The 5,438-nt window shown below is 45.6% G+C and overlaps 1 non-coding gene across 1 annotated transcript; it reads left to right on the forward strand.

The window, feature by feature from the left end:
* Positions 1–4,962: 4,962 nt before the first annotated feature.
* LOC141636219 (small nucleolar RNA R71) lies at positions 4,963–5,068 on the forward strand. The gene has a single exon (XR_012540845.1). It is a non-coding gene; the product is annotated as a small nucleolar RNA R71 (small nucleolar RNA).
* Positions 5,069–5,438: the final 370 nt, after the last annotated feature.

A 5,438-nucleotide genomic window follows, 5' to 3' on the forward strand; every position in this document is an offset into this window, starting at 1 on the left:
CTCTCCTCCTTCTCTGCTCAGCTCAAGCTCTCTCCGCCGCCGCCGTTGGGTCCTCCTCCTCCTCCTCCTCACTAGCAGACTCCGGGTACCCCTCAGCTGGGTACCGGTAAAAGGAAGGGTGTGGCCAGCCCTCTGGGATTGGACGGTGTCGCCGCAAGTGATACTCGTTTAAAGGGAACAAAGTCAAAGCTATGTCCAGCTCCATAAGATCCTGTCTCTCTGCAATCTCAACTAACAAACCGTCACGGCGCCCTTGGTCCATGACCGAGGACGCCTCAAAGGGTGGTGGAAGTACAAAATTAGCCGGTAAGACCGGCTGTGTCTATGTCTGGTCGGCGGGTGCGGGAGTAGGAGTAGGAGTAGGGATCGGGGTAGGTGTGGCCATGGAAGTTTGGCCACCCATGAAAGGCGCGGATCCCTCTCCGGTCTCAAGTCTACGCCGCTTCTTAGCGGCGGGTAAAGTAGTAGGTGGGCGGACCTGGAGGTGGTAGTCAGGTAAGGGTGGTAGACGGGCGCCCCGTGCAATAGTAGGCAAAGGGGCTATACGGGGGGGAGTGGTACAAGGTAGGTCCACGGACAAGGAACCGTCTATCTTCCAAGTACGGTAGTCGGAAGTCAGCCAAGTCTGAGAGTGCATAGACGCTAGGCTCAGGTACCTATCTCCCTCTAGGTACGGTAAGTCACAAGGCAAGGCAGGGAAGAGGGAACGAGCAAGAATGGTGGCTATACCACCGTAGACAATAGATCCCGTGACCTTCTCCCCCTAGGCCTGGAAGTACTGGGCGGTCAAATAGGCGATGTTGAGGGTAAAAGGACCTTTGCAGTCAATGTACAGGTAACGACCTAAGATGGAGAGCTCGTTGTTGTTGATGTTGTTTGGCTCCCTTCGGCCAAAAATGTTACTCCCCATCAGTCTAAGAAAGTAACGGGTAGGGGGAAGGTGGACCTGAGCGAGCTTTCGCTCGGGAAAGGTGGTCTGGGCCAAGGTCCGCCAAAGCTGACGAATGACCTTCCTAGGGGCAATAGTAGCGCCCATAAAGGAAAGTCCGAGTCTGGTACCAAACTCCTCCAATGTCATCGAAAAATTCCGGTTGAACAACCGGAAAGACACAGAAAGACTAGTGGGGACAGCGTCGTGTGCCCCGGAGGAGAATGTGAAGGAGCTGAAGAACTCGAGACTCAGCTCCAGAATGTTGTGGCCACTCATAGTGATGAGTTCGGGCATCCCCGGGCCCCGTAAAAGCTCACAAACAGGATCATAGAAACCGAGCCTCTGAAGTGACGTACGACAAAGAAAACGCGTAGGGAGAAACTCGCAGCCAACTAAGTTATAAAATCTAGTACGATGTACACCGTACCAGCAGCAAAGACTAGAAAAATAGAGGTACTGGTAGGTGCGGAGACGGTAGTAGCAGTAGGGACTACCGTCTCAGACAGAGACAGGAACGGACTGGCAGCAGAGCTCGAAGAGGGCATCGAGCTAGAATCCATACAACCCGAAAATTCCCCTAAACAGTCGAAAAAATCGACTACTGCCCAAAAATTTCCAAATTTCCCACAAAAATTTCGAATGCTAGCGAGTAAACAGCAATAGGGGAGGGGTAACAGAGGATAAATGCAGCAAATTAAGCAACAATGGCGATAATTTGAGCAAATGGCAGCAGCAAAACCTGTTAACAGTCGACAATTTCGACTGAAAATAGCCCTAATCGCAAATATCTCGCAAAAATCCGGATTAAACAAGTAAATATCAATGAGGCATGGGAATTAAGCATCAAGTAATACAAATGAAGCTTTGAATCAAAATTATAGTCGAAAATTTCGACCCAAAACGGAAAATCGAAACCCTAATTCCTAATTCACTTCCTAAAAAGCAAAATTAATGAAATTAAAATGCAAAGAAGTGTAGGAATTACTTACTTGATGATTAGGAACCTACAAATAGCAATTAATCGACAATCAACAAGCAACAAAGGCGATTTTGTGATCGAAAAATCGCAAATCCTAATACCCTTAATAGACCGTGTAAAATAGCATTAATCAAGGGGAAAATAGAGGGCAATGGACGATTAATTAACAATAAACACAATGTAGGTGGTGGATTTGGCAAATGGGCAAGAAAAATGGAGGAATTGGGGTCTTTTGATCGCAAATATGGAAGGGGGTCGAAATAATGAAGAGGAAATGAAAGAAATAAAACAAAAGAGGTAAAGAGACTCCTTGCGTGTAATTTCCAAATTCACTCGATCGAGTGATTTAGAACTGCTCGATCGAGAACTTCTTGCATTTATCCACTCGATCGAGTAAAAAGTTACTCGATCGAGAACTCCCCTTTTCAGCTTTAGTCGATCGAGTAGCTGGAAACAATTCGATCGAACAAATTCCACTCGATCGAGTACAAAAAATACTCGATCGAGCTCTTTTCCTCGTGTAAGCTCTTGAATTTGCGTATAATTCCTTTGAGTTTGCGTATAATTCCCCTAACCTGCATAAAAACACTCGCAAAAATATCCCAAAATACCAAATACGTAAAGTAACAGTCTATAGTCTCTAATCTATGCTAAAAATGTCTAAATTCTAATTTTCCTAATTAAAATCAATAAATAAAATTCAACGGAAAATTTAAAAGTTGTTTTTAAAATTTGTTACACGGGGCATTTCCCCGCTAATTTCTCAAGGCAATTCAATAGCCCCTCAGAGGGCTCCTGACTGGAGGACGTCATCTTAGCAACATTAATCGTCCTCTTTAATTTCCACGAGCTTGCATTTGTATCATTGGGAGGGTAATAGTTGACGTCCACGTACGCGCGAACTTTTCTCATCCTTACTCCTTTCTCACCGGCTTTAACATCGTCACTCCCACTTTGACTGACATTAATTACACAATACCCTTTGACAACTCCTGCATTAATTTCATCTGTACCTGCAGCAAGGAAAACAGACGAACGTTCCTCCTTTTTGCTCTCAACCTGAGGCGGAGGGGTCACAATAGCAGCACAATATTCCAAATTCTCGTTTGGAGTGTCAATAGAAGAGAGGGCATTGCAAGGCTGAGCTTGCATGGGCGCCCTTCGGAACTTAGACTGATGGAATATCTATTCCTCGTCCCCAACCTGAAAAGTCAATGTCTTTCCCCCGACGTCTATTATTGCACGGGCAGTGAAAAAAAATGGCCTCCCTAAAATAATAGGGGTATGGGCATCTTCGAGGATGTCAAGTACAACGAAGTCAACGGGAATAAAGAGCCTCCCGATCTTAACAGGTATGTCTTTTATGACACCTAGTGGTCGTGATATGCTACGGTCGCCCATCTGAACAGTCATGTTTATGCAATTAAACTTGGTCAAACCAAGTCTCTTAGCCAGAGACTGCGGTAAGACACTCACGCTAGCACCAAGATCGCATAATGCGTTATCAATCAAATGGGTACCAATATGACACGGAATCGAAAAACTACTCCGGTCTGATTGTTTGGGGGGTAACTTATTCTGAACTAGGGCCGTCCCTATCTCGGTCAAAGCTACCGTCTCATGGTCGTTAATGTGCCTCTAACGCGATAAAATTTCTTTCATAAATTTAAGGTAAGAGGGTACCTGTGTCAGCAGTTCGGCGAATGGCACAGTGACTTGCAAGCTTTTCAGGAGTTCGGCAAATTTGCCGAATTTTTGATTAGCCTTAGTACTCTGTAAATGCCTCGGGAAGGGCACCGTGATGGGTATCTCGAGCCCTTTGTTCCTCTCTTCCAATGTATCAGCCGGATCAAGCTCTAAATCCTTTGAACGCTTATTTCCTCTCGAACGAGGTCTTTCAGGCAATATTTCACTCGATCGAGCACTTGCAGGCTCTCGATCGAGTTGTTCTTTATTAGCACTACTCGATCGACCAAAAATACCATTTGATCTAGCTGTTTCTTCAACAAAATCACTCGATCGACAAAAAATTTCATTCGATCGAGTAGATTCTTTTTCCTGTTCACTCGATCGAGTAGAAATTTTACTCGATCGAGTCCTTTCTTCAGCACTTTCAGTCGATCGACCACCAGAAATTAGTCGATCGAGTACTTTCTTTGTCATCAGCTCTTTTTCTACGGCAGAACACTGTTCATCAGCAGTAATTACCTTCCCCGAGTCTGATTTCGGTCCTTCATATGAATAACCGCTCCTCAAATTGATTAAATTCACCGTCTCATGTGGGTTCTTATCGGCTTGTGACGGTAAATATCCTGGTTTCCTTGTGGACTGGTTCGCGGCTAACTGGGCAACTTGAGTTTCAAGTGCCTTGATAGATGCATCTTTTTGTTGATCACTCAGCTACCACTGCTTTGTCAAAGACTGCAACATCGTCTTCAACTCACCTAACTCACTTACTCCACCAGAAGATGATGCACCTTGATTAGGTGTAGGAAAGGAATGAGGCTTCTGAAAGCCTTGTTGAGCCTTATGAGGAGGGACATATGGCTGATGCTGCTGCGGAGGAGGGGTAGGATTGAGCACATTTTGACTTATCCACCTCAAATTGGGATGGACTGCCCCTTGGTTGTTATAATAGGAACCCCCTCCTTGCATGTATTGTTGAAAAGCAAGGACCTGTTCCTTCTCCGTAAGACAGCCAACAACAGTGTGACCGTCGTTGTTCCCACACATCTCACATGTGACAGTCTCCCCTCTAGTAAGAAAATGGACCGTCTGAGGCTCCCCAGCAGAATGCAGCTCCAACTTATCAAACGTAGCATTCATGGCTTCCAGCTGAGCCACAACTTGCTTATCGACTGCATGAACTGTTCTAATACCATCCCTCGGGTTTCCTTAATCAGCACAGTGGGTCGCCATCTCTTCAATAAGAGCCCATCCCTTATCATCGTCGGTGTTCTTTTGGAATCTTCCGTTAGATGATGCATCAAGTATGGCTATGTGATCATCGTATAGCCCATTGTAGAACTGATTGGACAGGAACCACGGATCAAAACCATGGTGAGGAATAGACCTCACCAACCTCTTGAAACGGCACCAAGCTTCATAGAAAGTTTCATCTGGTGCCTGTTTGAAACTTGTGATCATGGCCCTCAGCTAATTAGTGCGCTGCGGAGGGAAATATCTCTTATAAAAAGCAAGAGCAAGGGTCTCTCAGTCTGTGACCCTCGCGGCCGTGCGGTCCAAATCAGTCAGCCACTCCCTGGCTGAATCAGTCAAAGAAAAAGGAAAAATGTTTCTTAATCTTGTCTTGAGTTACCCACTTTGTGGCGGGGATAGTAGAACAGTAGTCCGTAAAGACCTCCATATGCTTCCTCGGGTCTTCACCTGCCACACCTCTAAAGAGATTCCTCTCCACCAGATTGATATAGGAAGGACGGATGTCAAATGTATTCTCATCCTGAGTCTGGAGATTGAAACCCTTTGGAATTGATGATGCTTTAGGCTCCGAATGACTAGCAATTTTTG

The sequence above is a fragment of the Silene latifolia genome, chromosome Y (assembly GCF_048544455.1).
Source record: "Silene latifolia isolate original U9 population chromosome Y, ASM4854445v1, whole genome shotgun sequence".
NCBI classification, from domain to species: domain Eukaryota; kingdom Viridiplantae; phylum Streptophyta; class Magnoliopsida; order Caryophyllales; family Caryophyllaceae; genus Silene; species Silene latifolia.